Source organism: Salvelinus namaycush, unplaced genomic scaffold (assembly GCF_016432855.1).
Source record: "Salvelinus namaycush isolate Seneca unplaced genomic scaffold, SaNama_1.0 Scaffold4, whole genome shotgun sequence".
In the NCBI taxonomy this organism is placed as follows: domain Eukaryota; kingdom Metazoa; phylum Chordata; class Actinopteri; order Salmoniformes; family Salmonidae; genus Salvelinus; species Salvelinus namaycush.
The window spans coordinates 741,605-759,813 of NW_024061007.1; positions in this window are offsets into that span (position 1 = coordinate 741,605).

Genomic DNA, 18,209 nt, shown 5'->3' on the forward strand with positions numbered 1-18,209 from the left:
CTAGTCATGCTGGTGTAGTCTATAGCTGAGCTGGTTAAACTGTAGTAGGGTCCACATAGATACTAGTCATGTTGGTGGTGATGGTCCCCAGATGTGATGATTCATTCTGCTCTGTTTTATCGACAATGATTTAACTGATTTGATCTTCAGAAGATGTTATGAATTATAATTCAATGTTTTCATATTTTAGTAATTGCAATGTTTTAATCTTGTACATTTCCATGAATCATGATGTCTGGTGTTGATGTGTATTGGTTGTCATTCAGAACCATTGATATGTTTTCTCAGTTGGTTCTCTGTCTCTATGTAATTCTCCTCAGTATCATTGATCAGCTTGTTGGTCCTAATTGATGTGTTCTCTGTCACCTGGAGCTGCATGGAAAATGGTCCAGGAACTAAAGGACAATTCAGGACTAGTCAGCCCACTACAAGCTGGTATCACTTACTTTATACTAAACTATATGGACTGGTTTCCCAGACACAGATTAATCCTAGTCCTGGACTAAAAAGTATGTTCAATGTAGATGTCCAGGAAACCGGCCCTAAATGTGTCATCTTTCATCCTCCCATACTGCTCAGTCCAGCAACATTAAACCTGTCCAGCAGGTGGTGCTATTGACCAAACAATAAAACCAGCAGATATCTTGACTTGCCACTCAGTATATCAGTAATGTTCAGAATAGTACTTTAATATCATTGGAGATTGATGGTCTTTTTAATCCACTATCCAGAGTCAGGAACAGATGAAGTTAGGTCTGCTACTGTTCAGTGATTAAATATGATTTATGGTGATGGGAAATAATAAAAAACACTAAACTTCATCTAGTAATAGTTTTCCTTTGTTATTTATTCCAAGGTGTGTCTTTAACTTGTAAATGTATTGTGTGGAGGTGAGCTAGTGGTGTGGCTGATAGAATAGAATGAAAAGGGAGGAGGGGAGGAAGAGGGGAGGAGTGAAGGGCTGTTCAAGAAACCAGATGAGGAAGAGGAAGATGTTCAGGGGAATTACTGTCTCTGTTCCAAATGGTTCCCTATTCCCTACGTAGTGCACTACGGTGCTTCTGACCAGGTCTAAAGTAGTGTTCTACGTAGGGAATAGGGTGTAGATTTATTATAATATCATGCTTTAGTGTTTGGCACAACAATATATTAGATCTCCACCCCCCCACTTCCTGTCTGTCATCCCCCAGATCTGTTAAGACTTCCTCTCATTGAACTGGGCCTCATTCTAAATGGTCACTTTGTATTGATAGTCCATACTGGGCTTTACTAAGGTTCTACATACAGTACCTGTATTGATAGTCCATACTGGGCTTTACTATGGTTCTATATACAGTACCTGTATTGATAGTCCATACTGGGCTTTACTATGGTTCTACATACAGTACCTGTATTGATAGTCCATACTGGGCTTTACTATGGTTCTATATACAGTACCTGTATTGATAGTCCATACTGGGCTTTACTATGGTTCTACATACAGTACCTGTATTGATAGTCCATACTGGTCTTTACTATGGTTCTACATACAGTACCTGTATTGATAGTCCACACTGGTCTTTACTATGGTTCTACATACAGTACCTGTATTGATAGTCCATACTGGGCTTTACTATGGTTCTACATACAGTACCTGTATTGATAGTCCATACTGGACTTTACTATGGTTCTACATACAGTACCTGTATTGATTTTTTTATTATAGTTTTTATTTGACCTTTATTTAACACAACATTAAACAACACTATAAACACACATACAGTACAACAATTACATATTACATTAAAAACACAAACATCTTGACTAAAAACAGCTGGCCTAAAAACAATTACAATCTTCTATGATATTTACATCGATCAAGTGTTTAAACTCCAATGAAACTAGATCATCACATTTTAAAATGTTCAGGAGGGAATTCCAGGACCACGGAGCTGAGTAACTAAAACTATTTCTACCATGACCTGGTCTAATTGTTGGTTCTGTTAGAAGCAAATCAGAATGAGATCGTAATTGATATTTATTTACTGACCTGACTAAAAAAGAACAGAGATAAAATGTCATTTTACCCAACATGGCCTTATAAATCAGTGTCTACCAGTGTTTAAGACTACTCAAGGTCAATGACGACCAGCCAACAGCGCTGTAGAGATCACAATGATGTGTTAGACGTTTCTGATTTGTAATGAACCTGAGGGCTGCATGATACACTGAATCAAGTGCTCTCAGGGTAGTGGCTGAGGCCTGCATGATACACTGAATCAAGTGCTCTCAGGGTAGTGGCTGAGGGCTGCATGATACACTGAATCAAGTGCTCTCAGGGTAGTGGCTGAGGCCTGCATGATACACTGAATCAAGTGCTCTCAGGGTAGTGGTTGAGGGCTGCATGATACACTGAATCAAGTGCTCTCAGGGTAGTGGCTGAGGGCTGCATGATACACTGAATCAAGTGCTCTCAGGGTAGTGGCTGAGGGCTGCATGATACACTGAATCAAGTGCTCTCAGGGTAGTGGCCGAGGGCTGCATGATACACTGAATCAAGTGCTCTCAGGGTAGTGGCTGAGGGCTGCATGATACACTGAATCAAGTGCTCTCAGGGTAGTGGCTGAGGGCTGCATGATACACTGAATCAAGTGCTCTCAGGGTAGTGGTTGAGGGCTGCATGATACACTGAATCAAGTGCTCTCAGGGTAGTGGCTGAGGGCTGCATGATACACTGAATCAAGTGCTCTCAGGGTAGTGGCTGAGGCCTGCATGATACACTGAATCAAGTGCTCTCAGGGTAGTGGTTGAGGGCTGCATGATACACTGAATCAAGTGCTCTCAGGGTAGTGGCTGAGGGCTGCATGATACACTGAATCAAGTGCTCTCAGGGTAGTGGCTGAGGGCTGCATGATACACTGAATCAAGTGCTCTCAGGGTAGTGGCCGAGGGCTGCATGATACACTGAATCAAGTGCTCTCAGGGTAGTGGCTGAGGGCTGCATGATACACTGAATCAAGTGCTCTCAGGGTAGTGGCTGAGGGCTGCATGATACACTGAATCAAGTGCTCTCAGGGTAGTGGCTGAGGGCTGCATGATACACTGAATCAAGTGCTCTCAGGGTAGTGGTTGAGGGCTGCATGATACACTGAATCAAGTGCTCTCAGGGTAGTGGTTGAGGCCTGCATATACAGTGGGGAGAACAAGTATTTGATACACTGCCGATTTTGCAGGTTTTCCTACTTACAAAGCATGTAGAGGTCTGTAATTTTTATCATAGGTACACTTCAATTGTGAGAGACGGAATCTAAAACAAAAATCCAGAAAATCACATTGTATGATTTTTAAGTAATTAATTTGCATTTTATTGCAAGACATAAGTATTTGATCACCTTCCAACCATTAAGAATTCCGGCTCTCACAGACCTGTTAGTTTTTCTTTAAGAAGCCCTCCTGTTCTCCACTCATTACCTGTATTAACTGCACCTGTTTGAACTCGTTACCTGTATAAAAGACACCTGTCCACACACTCAATCAAACAGACTCCAACCTCTCCACAATGGCCAAGACCAGAGAGCTGTGTAAGGACATCAGGGATAAAATTGTAGACCTGCACAAGGCTGGGATGGGCTACAGGACAATAGGCAAGCAGCTTGGTGAGAAGGCAACAACTGTTGGCGCAATTATTAGAAAATGGAAGAAGTTCAAGATGACGGTCAATGCATGGAGGTGGAAACATCATTCTTTGGGGATGCTTTTCTGCAAAGGGGACAGGACGACTGCACCGTATTGAGGGGAGGATGGATGGGGCCATGTATCGCGAGATCTTGGCCAACAACCTCCTTCCCTCAGTAAGAGCATTGAAGATGGGTCGTGGCTGGGTCTTCCAGCATGACAACGACCCGAAACACACAGCCAGGGAAACTAAGGAGTGGCTCCGTAAGAAGCATCTCAAGGTCCTGGAGTGGCCTAGCCAGTCTCCAGACCTGAACCCAATAGAAAATCTTTGGAGGGCGCTGAAAGTCCGTATTGCCCAGCGACAGCCCCGAAACCTGAAGGATCTGGAGAAGGTCTGTATGGAGGAGTGGGACAAAATCCCTGCTGCAGTGTGTGCAAACCTGGTCAAGAACTCCAGGAAACGTATGATCTCTGTAATTGCAAACAAAGGTTTCTGTACCAAATATTAAGTTCTGCTTTTCTGATGTATCAAATACTTATGTCATGCAATAAAATGCAAATTAATTACTTAAAAATCATACAATGTGATTTTCTGGATTTTTGTTTTAGATTCCGTCTCTCACAGTTGAAGTGTACCTATGATAAATATTACAGACCTCTACATGCTTTGTAAGTAGGAAAACCTGCAAAATCGGCAGTGTATCAAATACTTGTTCTCCCCACTGTATATAACATCACTAAAATCTAAAACCGGCAGTAATGTACATCGTACCAGCTCCTTCCTGGCCTCCAGAGAAAAACAAGCCTTATGCCGGTAATAAAAACCTATTTTCAGCTTGAGCTTCCTTATCAAGTTCTCCACATGAACAGTGAAGCTCAGCTTGTCATCAACCCACACACCCAAATATAGGTACACTTTGACCTGCTCTATAGTATGTCCAGACAATGTAGCAATGACATGATTAGTAACATGCCTGGCATTTGAAAATACCATGACTTGCTCTAAAAATGAACATCCTCTGTTTCATTAAGATCCCCAATGTTGTTGATATACTAAAGGAACAACAGTGGGCCCAAAATAGAACCTTGCGGAACACCTGAGCACACCTCTATGGACTCAGATTTACAACCATCCTCCATTACACATTGTGTACGATTTGATTGGTAATTTATAAACCAATCTAGATAAACCAATCTAGATCATGACCTGTAATTCCACAACATGTTAACCTTTGCACTAACACAGCATGGTCCACGGTGTCAAAAGCCTTTGACAAATCAATAAAGACAGACACACTTGTTGTCAAGAGCACAGTGGATGTCATTTAAAACCTTCAATGTTGCTGAAACAGTGCTGTGGCCAGACCTAAAACCTGACTGCATCCATTTAAAATGTTGTTTTCTTGGAGGTAGGCCTTCAGCTGCCTACTAACTAAGGACTCCAGTACCTTTGACAGTACAGACGATGTTGATATGGGTCGATAGTTGTCAAGTAGCGAAGGATCTCCACCTTTCAGGAGAGGCAGTACAAAAGCAGATTTCCTTAACGTCTATAGGATACCCGACATTTACACAGCTGCTACTGGGAATAATTGATTTGGATCATCCAACATTAGATGAGGAAACAGGGGTGCAAACAGCCCCCGGTTCTTCTTTATGTCACCATCAAGCTATTTTCGACGTAAGTCCAAAAATAAAATGCGTAATAACATTTACACATTAAAACAAAAGTATGTAACCTTTGAGATATTTTGTCGTTACGTTTGAGCAAGTTGGAACCAGTGTTTTTCTGGGACAAACGCGCCAAATAATTGGACATTTTGGATATATATCGACGGAATTAATCAAACAAAAGGACCATTTGTGATGTTTATGGGACATATTGGAGTGCCAACAACAGAAGCTCGTCAAAGGTAAGGCATGAATTATATTTTTATTTCTACGTTTTGTGTCGTGCCTGCAGGTTTGGAATGTTTTCTCTCTTTTGTTTACTATGGTGTTATGCTCAGATAATAGCATCGTATGCTTTCGCTGAAAAGCCTATTTGAATTCTGACATGTTGGCTGGATTCACAACCAGTGTAGCTTTCATTTGGTATCTTTCATGTGTGATTTAATGAAAGTTTGATTTTATAGTAATTTTCATAGTAATTCATTTTAATTTGTCGCTCTGCATATTCTCAGGCTTTTTGCCAAGTGATACAGTAGCCTCTTGCCTAAACTCAGATTATTGGATATAAATATAGACTTTACCGAACAAAAAATAAATGTATTGTGTAACATGAAGTCCTATGAGTGTCATCTGATGAAGATTATCAAATGTTAGTGATTAATTTCATCTCTATTTCTGCTTTTTGTAACTGCTCTCTTTAGCTGGAAAAATGGCTGTCTTTTTCTGGCTCATACCTAACATAATCATTTGGTGTGCTTTCGTCGTAAAACCTTTTTGAAATCGGACACTGGCTGGATCAACAAGAAGTGTAGCTTAACAATGGTGTAAAATACTTGTATGTTTGAGGAATTTAAATTATGGGATTTCTGTTGTTTTGAATTTGGCGCCCTGCAATTTCACTGGCTGTTGACAGGGTGGGACGCTACTGTCCCACATACCCTAGAAAGGTTAATAGTTCGAACAAAGGTAACTATTGCAGGCTCTGTGTGTCTCTAAGCCCCACACTGTGTCCCTCCGTCCTAGCTGTGTGTGTGTGTGAGTTTTCCTTGAAAATTTTATGGGAGACATGACTGATTTACAGTTCATGAGGGTTGCCTAATCACACATTTAAAGTTTTGGAAAGATCTCACTTTTTTAACCCTTCGAAACAGCCCCTAACACCCCAAATTAAGGCACTTCCGGTTGGCACAGGAAGCTGAACGTGAACACATATCCTCATTGGGGTAGGCTTTTACAGAATCCTGAGTTTTAAGTCTATACGTTAAGAATTGACTGATCTATATAGGGTTGAATGCAGTGGTTTTCACAATTGCACGTCATGTATATCAAGACAACTTTTAGGGTGATTTTAACCATTTCCGGTTGGTCCAGGAAGCTTAGAATCAACACGGGTAGACCTCATAGTGGCCTGATGGATTGTCATCGAAGACAGGTTCATAAGACATTCATAATCCACATAGGCTTCAGGTTGAATTTAGGGGAGCAGCCATTGTATTCCTATGGGGAGAGAAGTCAATGCAAACTGTTTGATGTAAACACCTTCATTTAACTGTTAAGGGTTAATGCCACACGGTCAAGGTTAGGCTTGCACAGACAATATTTTGACCGTTTTGGAAACTTTAGAGTGTTTTCTATCCTAATCTGTCAAGTTTATGCTTATTCTAGCATCTGGACCTGATAAATAGTTAGTTTACCTTGGGAACTTTATTTTTCCAAACATAAAAATACTGCCCCCTAGCTGAAATAAGTTAAAGACCCTGGGTTAGAGGGAGTATATTTAAAGACCCTGGGTTAGAGGGGGTATAGTTAAAGACCCTGGGTTAGAGGGGGTATAGTTAAAGACCCTGGGTTAGAGGGGATATAGTTAAAGACCCTGGGTTAGAGGGGGTATAGTTAAAGACCCTGGGTTAGAGGGGGTATAGTTAAAGACCCTGGGTTAGAGGGGGTATAATAAATGTTTTTCAACATCTGCTCCGCCATCCTTCTTGCCTCTCTGACAATAACATTACTGAGCCCCTTTCGACAACATTTCATTTTTATTATATTTTATCAAACATTAAGTATTACGCATCCATACCCTTCAGGATACGTAGCAAGATATTAGTACCTGTTTTCTCACTGACCCATGCATGCAACACCTAGTATACTTTACATTTACAGGCTTGTATCGCTGAATTTTTAAGACACATCCGTTATATAAGTATATAAACAACAAATATGATACATGTTACAATTAAACGGTGTTTCAAACAAATACATTAAAAACTTAGACAAGGATGTTTCTAGTTCTTCAGAATCAGCCACAAGACGGGATACCAGTTGTGTCCATTGCAGATTCTTGCCCGTTTGTCTTACATGACTCATGATTTGCTCCATTTTTAGCACACTCTCTGCATTAGCACCGGTATTGGGGGTTGTGTAGGGCGATACATTGTTCACTTTATTTTCAATAATTTGCTGCGTAACATTTGTAAATTCTCTCAAATTAAAAAAGTATTTATTCTCTCTAACATCATATGCATATAGTTACCCATTGCTTTACATCTAAATAAAAAATATATATTGTTACTCGTTCTCTTGGGGTTTATTGAGCCAGAAAGTCACCACATCAGCCACCAAAGCTTCCTTGTATTTGTTGTCGTCCACCAGGGTGTGCCGGATTTCTTTGAGTTTCTCGTGGATGTAGATCACCTCCTTCAGTTCATGTAGGAAAGCCTCGGTTACACCGTAAACCCTGGGAATAGATGGCACAAGACCCATAGACTCCAGGGCCATCGATGGTATAAAGCGGCTGGACCACAGTCTTTTCACCAGCTCCTCAAAATATCATATTAACACGGATCTTGTCGTTGGCTGGGGTGATTGATCTCACAACCGATGCATTTTTCTCTTATATACTCTCCAATCACCACGTCTAAAACTGCGGCTACAGAGGCCTTGATGGTGTCCACAAAAAATAGTACTGACCAGCCCATCAAACACATCCTCAAGCTGTGTACATGTAGAGGGTGTCGGGGGGCTTGCTTGGGGGGCGTAGAAAGGAGGGCTGTGAGGCGTAGAGTCCTTAGGGTCTGGTACCCATGCTGTATCGGAGTCCTGATATGGTATATGAATATAAATGGTATATGCTGAAATGAAGAACCGGAGGCTTTACGTTCACCCCTTTATTGTTGAACCAGTCCTATGGTATCGGGACGTGGTTAACGTAGCCGCGTACTGAGTTTTCTTCAGGGGCTGACCCTTCTGAGGATGAACCTTCTGAGGGCTCCTTTGAATCATAATCCTCAGGATTCGTATATATTATGCACTTTCTTAGCTGAACAATACTCTCCCGTTGTTGGCTCTGTACAAAAAGAGCATCCACTAACTCTAACATTTTCAATTCCATTATATCCCAACTTTTAAAAGGAATAAGCTAAAATCCCCAGTCAGGCCACCTTCACGGATGTTTTCGTTGCAGATTTTCTCGTTGCCACATGGAAGTCCATTCTTTCTTTGTATTTTCACCCTGTGAAATATTCTGCCTGAGGAGTCAGGGGCACCTTCCCAACGGCTCTCGTAGCCCGTGAACACGCTATACCCCTTGGTGATAAGGCTCAGTTCAGGATACACCAGCTTGCGAAACACCTGCCAGTCTTCAAGACTGTAGTCCACTCCTAAAGTCTGGTCGGTATATTCTTCTCCTTCGGCTACGGTATAGAGTTTCACTCTACATGCCGGGTAATCAAACACATAACCCCATAGTTGTCCATTAGACATCAGCACTTGATCTTTCAGCACAGTTGCGGGCGGTATTTGGCTTCTATACATATTTAGAAACCGCTTTTTGGCGCTTCGTATATTGTTGCTTTATACTCTTCCCTTTCTCGATGTTTTAACCGAGGTCCTGCTTCTGTTGTTACGGTCAACCGAGGTCCTGCTTCTGTTGTTACTGTCAACCGAGGTCTTGCTTCTGTTGTTACTGTCATCACGTGTGTGTCACTGATCACAAAATACATGTTTCATTTCTTGTTTAGTGTTTTTTCGAGGTCGCTTGTAGTGTTCAGCTCTTATTTATAATGCGGCTGCCCCCAAAACCCCCGGACATTCCTGTTTCATAGACAACAGCCCTAAGGTCACTACAACAGGGGGGACCATACTCTTTGAAATGTTCAAACAGATCCCCCAGTTCAACGAGGTCCCTACACATCAATCATCAGGACAGCTTCAAAGGAACAGATGCACTATGTGGTTAAATAAACATTCAGTCTAAAGCGTGAGAACGGAACGACAGGATGCCCATATATGGGCACTCCCTAGAGCGCTTGAGAACTTCCTGACAGGATGTCCTGCAGGATGCCCATACATGAACATGACCACGTGACCCATAACAAAGGGTCATAAATCACACGTTTGACGTGTGCCGTATACTGTATTCTCACTAATACTGGGTAAAATGCCATTTTTATCTCTGTTCTTTTTTAGTCAGGTCAGTAAATAAATATCAATTACAGTCTCATTCTCATTTGCTTTTAACAGAACCAAACATTAGAACAGGTCATGGTAGAAATAGTTTTAGTTACTCAGCTCCGTGGTCCTGGAATTCCCTCCTGAACATTTTAACGTGTGATGATCTAGATTCGTTGGTGGAGTTTAAACACTTGACTGATGTAAATATCATAGAGTGTAATTGTCTTTAGGACAGCTGTTTATTCAAGACTTTCGTGTTTTTAACGTAATATGTAATTGTTGTACTGTGTGTGTTTATAGTTTTGTTTAATGTTGTGTTAGTGTATGTACGTTGTTTTGTCTGAAACGTTGTTCCCCCTGCTGCTATTGGACCAGGTCCATTGGAAAATAGATGTTATCTCAATGAGAAAAACCTGGATAAATAAAGGTTAAATATATATATTTTTAGATGAAGGGATAGCATACGATCATAGATACAATTTGGCTACATAAGCCTACAAACATTTACAATGAAAAGCAAAATCACAAGAATCACAAGAATTGCTTCAGATCAAAGTCTACGTTGAGACCGAAGGGAGCAAGGGTCTATAAATGAAAGATCCTGGCAGCCTCTCGTTTCAACAATAGATTGTCGAGGTCACCCCCTCTCCTAGGGAGGGAGACATGTTCGATGCTGATATAACGTAGGGACGAAATCAAGTGGTTCGCTTCCAAAAAGTGGGCCGCAAATGGGTAAGTCGAGATTGTGCAACTAATGGTGCTTTGATGCTCTGAGATTCGTACTTTTAACTCACACTTTGTTTTACCAGAATAATTTCCCCCCCTTGGACAAGTTATAAGATAACTGCCTTAGTGGAGCAGGTGATAACACCTTTGATTGAGATCTGATTCCCTGTTTGGGGGAGTTTGAAGGATCTATATGTATAAGTGCCATTGCATTGAGCTCAGCCATTACACTGTAGTTTCCAACCAGTAGGGGAGAAAATAGACATTGTGCAGGGATATCTTGGGGTGGTAAATTAGAGATATAGATAATGGAACCGGTCTCCAGTTGAAAGTACTTGTCAGTATAACCTCTCTGTCTACAATAACATAACTCTGACCTTACTGTTGACAAATGGAACCGGTCTCCAGTTGAAAGTCCTTGTCAGTATAACCTCTCTGTCTACAATAACATAACTCTGACCTTACTGTTGACAAATGGAACCGGTCTCCAGTTGAAAGTACTTGTCAGTATAACCTCTCTGTCTACAATAACATAACTCTGACCTAACTGTTGACAAATGGAACCGGTCTCCAGTTGAAGGTCCTTGTCAGTATAACCTCTCTGTCTACATTAACATAACTCTGACCTTACTGTTGACAAATGGAACCGGTCTCCAGTTGAAAGTCCTTGTCAGTATAACCTCTCTGTCTACAATAACATAACTCTGACCTAACTGTTGACAAATGGAACCGGTCTCCAGTTGAAGGTCCTTGTCAGTATAACCTCTCTGTCTACAATAACATAACTCTGACCTTACTGTTGACAAATGGAACCGGTCTCCAGTTGAAAGTCCTTGTCAGTATAACCTCTCTGTCTACAATAACATAACTCTGACCTTACTGTTGACAAATGGAACCGGTCTCCAGTTGAAAGTCCTTGTCAGTATAACCTCTCTGTCTACAATAACATAACTCTGACCTTACTGTTGACAAATGGAACCGGTCTCCAGTTGAAAGTCCTTGTCAGTATAACCTCTCTGTCTACAATAACATAACTCTGACCTTACTGTTGACAAATGGAACATTCCACCCTAACATGTAGTTGGGAATACGTTATAAACTTCAGAATGTCAGTGTGTATGCTGAACCTACTTCCTCAGTAAATGGAACTATGTGTTACGTGCCTCCTAGAAGGAGGGAGGTGCAGGAATCAGGAGCAGGAGAGCAAGGAAGTCCCAGTGACACAATCCTTTATTCAGAAGTCCCAACTCAACAACAACATGGGGGGGAATTACGCCCAATAGAGGTCGACACACACAGGGAAATAAACGCTACACACAGAGGAGAAACCTCTACTCCTAAACACCAACACGGTACAAGAAAGGAGAAACCTCTACTCCTAAACACCAACACGGTACAAGAAAGAAAGAAAACCCCGTGGTGCAGACACGCACCCCTGACAACGTAACCACAGCAAACAATCCCACACAAAGACTAGCAGGCAGCGGAGGTTAATAAACCCACCCAAATCAACTAATAGGACACAGGTGTAAACAATACAGACAGACACAAACGAAAAGGAAAAATGGATCGGTGGCAGCTAGTAGGCCGCCGCCGACGACCGCCGAGCACTGCCCGAACAGGGAGAGGAGCCACCTTCGGTGGAAGTCGTGCCTTTTCTGCTGATATTTAGGTGCTGCTGCTCCAGCTGGTTTCTGTTCTCTGACATTTCTCCACCCAGCTGTGCCCTTTGCAGATACCAACAAACAGGATATGTCACTTACTGTGGTCACACCCAAACTGCTCTTAACCGCATTCCTGAGTTACACAAAGACAGTTTGTATCAGTGGAAACATACCAGCTAATAACTATACATCATTCTCTGAGTAGAAAACCGATTGACAGAGGAGACATACAGGTAGTGGGTTAGTGTGGGTTACTGATCCTAGACAGAGGGGACATACAGGTAGTGGGTTAGTGTGGGTTACTGATCCTAGACAGAGGAGACATACAGGTAGTGGGTTAGTGTGGGTTACTGATCCTAGACAGAGGAGACATACAGGTAGTGGGTTAGTGTGGGTTACTGATCCTAGACAGAGGGGACATACAGGTAGTGGGTTAGTGTGGGTTACTGATCCTAGACAGAGGAGACATACAGGTAGTGGGTTAGTGATCCTAGACAGAGGAGACATACAGGTAGTGGGTTAGTGTGGGTTACTGATCCTAGACAGAGGAGACATACAGGTAGTGGGTTAGTGTGGGTTACTGATCCTAGACAGAGGAGACATACAGGTAGTGGGTTAGTGTGGGTTACTGATCCTAGACAGAGGGGACATACAGGTAGTGGGTTAGTGTGGGTTACTGATCCTAGACAGAGGAGACATACAGGTAGTGGGTTAGTGTGGGTTACTGATCCTAGACAGAGGGGACATACAGGTAGTGGGTTAGTGTGGGTTACTGATCCTAGACAGAGGAGACATATAGGTAGTGGGTTACTGATCCTAGATAGAGGGGACATACAGGTAGTGGGTTAGTGTGGGTTACTGATCCTAGACAGAGGAGACATACAGGTAGTGGGTTAGTGTGGGTTACTGATCCTAGACAGAGGGGACATACAGGTAGTGGGTTAGTGTGGGTTACTGATCCTAGACAGAGGGGACATACAGGTAGTGGGTTAGTGTGGGTTACTGATCCTAGACAGAGGAGACATACAGGTAGTGGGTTAGTGTGGGTTACTGATCCTAGACAGAGGGGACATACAGGTAGTGGGTTAGTGTGGGTTACTGATCCTAGACAGAGGAGACATACAGGTAGTGGGTTAGTGTGTGTGTGTTTGTGGTTCAGTGTGAGTTGAATACAGGCATAATCCCAGGTGTCTGTAGCCTGGTCATAGATTTGTGTTCTTGCCAACTCTATTGCTGTCGTTGTCAAGCCAAACATTTGGCATCACCATGAGTGACAAGGAGTTGGCATGATGGCACAAATAGACTGGGACTCAGGCTAAGGTCTGCAGCAGTGAGGAATGTGTGTGAGAATGGACTCAGGCTAAGGTCTGCAGCAGTGAGGAATGTGTGTGAGAATGGACTCAGGCTAAGGTCTGCAGCAGTGAGGAATGTGTGTGAGAATGGACTCAGGCTAAGGTCTGCAGCAGTGAGGAATGTGTGTGAGAATGTGGAACAGCAGGTTGTGGTGAGAACAGAACAGTGGAAGACATCTCTCCTCTTATCTGTGTTACATACCTTCTTGGCCCTCAGGGGAAATATTTCAGGTAAATAATCTCTACTCCCCCTCAGTCACATCAATGATTTATCTGACTAACCTCTATTATAAATCAGCCCACAAGGTGAAACATCTGCCGGGGTGCCCTTGAGCAAGGAACTTAACCCTAATTGCTCCTGTAAGTCTTTGGATAAGAGCGTCTGCTAAATGTAAATCCCAGTAAGGATGGGAGGAAGAAGACATCAAATCAAATCAAATGTATTTATAAAGCCCTTCTTACATCAGCTGATATATCAAAGTGCTGTACAGAAACCCAGCCTAAAACCCCAAACAGCAAGCAATGCAGGTGTAGAAGCACATTGGCTAGGAAAAACTACCTAGAAAGTCCAAAACCTAGGAAGAAACCTAGAGAGGACCAGGATATGAGGGGTGGCCAGTCCTCTTCTGGCTGTGCCGGGTGGAGATTATAACAGAACATGGCCAAGATGTTCAAATGTTCATAAATGACCAGCATGGTCAAATAATAATAATCACAGTGGTTGTTGAGGGTGTAGCAAGTCAGCACCTCAGGAGTAAATGTCAGTTGGCTTTTCATAGCCGATCATTAAGAGTATCTCTACCGCTCCTGCTGTCTCTAGAGATTTGAAAACAGCAGGTCTGGGACAGGTAGCACGTCCGGTGGACAGGTCAGGGTTCCACAGCCGCAGGCAGAACAGTTGAAACTGGAGCAGCAGCACGGCCAGGTGAACTGGGGACAGCAAGGAGTCATCATGCCAGGTAGTCCTGAGGCATGGTCCTAGGGCTCAGGTCCTCCGAGAGAGAAAAAGAAAGAAAGAGAGAAAGAGAGAATTAGAGAGAGCATACTTAAATTCACAAAGGACACCGGATAAGACAGGAGAAGTACTCCAGATATAACGAACTGACCCTAGCCCCCCGACACATAAACTACTGCAGCATAAAGACTGGAGGCTGAGACAGGAGGGGTCAGGAGACACTGTAATATGGTTAGAGAAAGAGAATCCCAGTGGAGAGAGGGGAACCGGCCAGGCAGAGACAGCAAGGGCGGTTCGTTGCTCCAGAGCCTTTCAGTTCACCTTCACACTCCTGGGCCAGACTACACTCAATCATATGACCCACTGAAGAGATGAGTCTTCAGTAAAGACTTAAATGTTGAGACCGAGTCTGCATCTCTCACATGGGTAGGCAGACCATTCCATAAAAATGGAGATCTATAGGAGAAAGCCCTGCCTCCAGCTGTTTGCTTAGAAATTCTCGGGACAATTAGGAGGCTTGCGTCTTGTGACTGTAGCGCACGTGTAGGTATGTACGGCGGGACCAAATCGGAAAGATAGGTAGGGGCAAGCCCATGTAATGCTTTGTAGGTTAGCAGTAAAACTTTGAAATCATCCCTTGCCTTAACAGGAAGCCAGTGTAGGGAGGCTAGCACTGGTGTAATATGATCACATTTTTTCGTTCTAGTCAGGAATCTAGCAGCTGTATTTAGCACTAACTGAAGTTTATCTAGTGCTTTATCTGGGTAGCCGGAAAGTAGAGCATTGCAGTTGTCTAACCTAGAAGTAACAAAAGCATGGATTCATTTTTCTGCATCATTTTTGGACAGAAAGTGTCGGAGTTTTGCAATGTTACGTAGATGGAAAAAAGCTGTCCTTGAAACATTCTTGATATGTTCGTCAAAAGAGAGATCAGGGTCCAGAGTAACGCCGAGGTCCTTCACAGTTTTATTTGAGACGACTGTACAACCATCAAGATTAATTGTCAGATTCAACAGAAGATCTCTTTGTTTCTTGGGACCTAGAACAAGCATCTCTGTTTTGTCAGAGTTTAAAAGTAAAACGTTTGCAGCCATCCACTTCCTTATGTCTGAAACACAGGCTTCTAGCAAGGGCAATTTTGGGGCTTCACCATGTTTCATTGAAATGTACAGCTGTGTGTCATCCGCATAGCAGTGAAAGTTAACATTATGTTTCCGAATGACATCCCCAAGAGGTAAAAGATATAGTGAAAACAATAGTGGTCCTAGAACGGAACCTTGAGGAACACCAAAATGTACAGTTGATTTGTCAGAGGACAAACCATTCACAGAGACAAACTGATATCTTTCCGACAGATAAGATCTAAACCAGGCCAGAACTTGTCCATGTAGACCAATTTGGGTTTCCAATCTCTCCAAAAGAATGTGGTGATCGATGGTATTAAAAGCAGCACTAAGGTCTAGGAGCACGAGGACAGATGCAGAGCCTCGGTCTGACGCCATTAAAAGGTCATTTTCCACCTTCACAAGTGCAGTCTCAGTGCTATGATGGGGTCTAAAACCAGACTGAAGCATTTCGTATACATTGTTTGTCTTCAGGAAGGCAGGGAGTTGCTGTGCAACAGTTTTTTTTTAAATGTTTGAGAGGAATGGAAGATTCGATATAGGCCGATAGTTTTTTATATTTTCTGGGTCAAGGTTTGGCTTTTTCAAGAGAGGCTTTATTACTGCCACTTTTAGTGAGTTTGGTACATATCCGGTGGATAGAGAGCCGTTTATTATGTTAAACATAGGAGGGCCAAGCACAGGAAGCAGCTGTAACGTTTGTCGTCGGAAGGAGACCAAGGTGCAGCGTGGTAAGTGTTCGTGAATCTTTATTTACTCAGAACACCAAACAAAACAACAAAATAATAACGAACGTTACGTTCTGCAGGCTTCACAGAGCTAACAAAATACAAGATCCCACAAACACCAAAAGGAGAATGACAACTTATATGTGATCCCCAATCAGAGACAACGATAAACAGCTGCCTCTGATTGGGAACCACACTCGGCAAAAAACTAAGAAATAGAAAACATAGAAAGAAGAAACTAGAATGCCCACCCTAGTCACACCCTGGCCTAACCAAAATAGAGAATAAAAGCCTCTCTATGGCCGGGGCGTGACAGCAGCTCTTTCAGTAGTTTAGTTGTAATAGGGTCCAGCATGCAGCTTAAAGGTTTAGAGGCCATGATTATTTTCATCATTGTGTCAAGAGATATAGTACTAAAACACTTGAGTGTCTCTCTTGATTCTAGGTCCTGGCAGAGTTGTGCAGACTCAGGACAACTGACCTTTGGAAATATACAAGGAGTAAAAGGAGTCCGTAATTTGCTTTCTAATGATCATGATCTTTTCCTCAAAGAAGATCATGAATTTATTACTGCTGAAGTGAAAGCCATCCTCTCTTGGGGAATGCTGCTTTTTAGTTAGCTTTGCGACAGTATCATAAAGACATTTCGGAACCCAACTAGAGACGTCACAAGTGTTTCCCTAAAAGCTGACTGGGTTTAAACATATTCTATTTTACAGGAAGTTAATAGCTCAATCAACTGATAGCGACATAATTAGATTACTTTCCAAGCAAAGTGTATTTTTTGTCTCCTCGGCAATAGAAGGTTGTAGCTCAGCCAATGAATGCCATAGAATCTTAGTATCCCCATATGCATTCAGACTCACGTCTTTCCTGGGTATTTAACAGTTTATTTATGGCATAAAGCAGAGTGGACCAAAGCGCTGTAATACAGTGCCTTGCAAAAGTATTCACCCCCCTTGTCGTTTTTCCTATTTTGTTGCCTTACAACCTGTAATTTAAATGGATTTTTATTCCGATTTCAAGTAATGGACATACACAAAATAGTGAAATGAAAAACATTACTTGTTTCAAAAAAATAAAAAAAATAAAACCTGGAAAAGTGTTGAGATCACATGTATTCATCCCCTTTGCTATGAAGCCCCTAAATAAGATCTGATGCAACCAATTACCTTCAGAAGTCACATAAGTAATTAAATAAATAAATTAAAGTCCACCTGTGGGCAATCTAAGTGTCACATGATCTGTCACATGATCTCAGTATATACACCTGTTCTGAAAGGCCCCAGAGTCTGCAACACCACTAAACAAGGGGCACCACCAAGCAAGCGGCACAATGAAGACCAAGGAGCTCTCCATACAGGTCAGGGACAAAGTAGTGGAGAAGTACAGATCAGGGTTGGGTTATGAAAAAATATCAGAAACTTTGAAGATCCCACGGAGCACCATTAAATCCCTTATTAAAAAATGGAAAGAATATGGCACCACAACAAACCTGCCAAGAGAGGGCCGCCCACCAAAACTTACGGACCAGGCAAGGAGGGCATGAATCAGAGAAGCAACAAAGAGACCAAAGATAACCCTGAAGGAGCTGCAAAGCTCCACGGCGGAGATTGGAGTATCTGTCCATAGGACCACTTTTAAGCCGTACACCCCACAGAGCTGGGCTTTACGGAAGAGTGGCCAGAAAAATGCCATTGCTTAAAAATAAGCAAACACATTTGGTGTTTGCCAAAAGGCATGTGGGAGACTCCCCAAACATATGGAAGAATGTACTCTGGTAATCATGATCAATCTGGCCATCAAGGAAAACGCTATGTCTGGCACAAACCCAACACCTCTAATTACCCCGAGAACACCATCCAGTGAAGCATGGTGGTGGC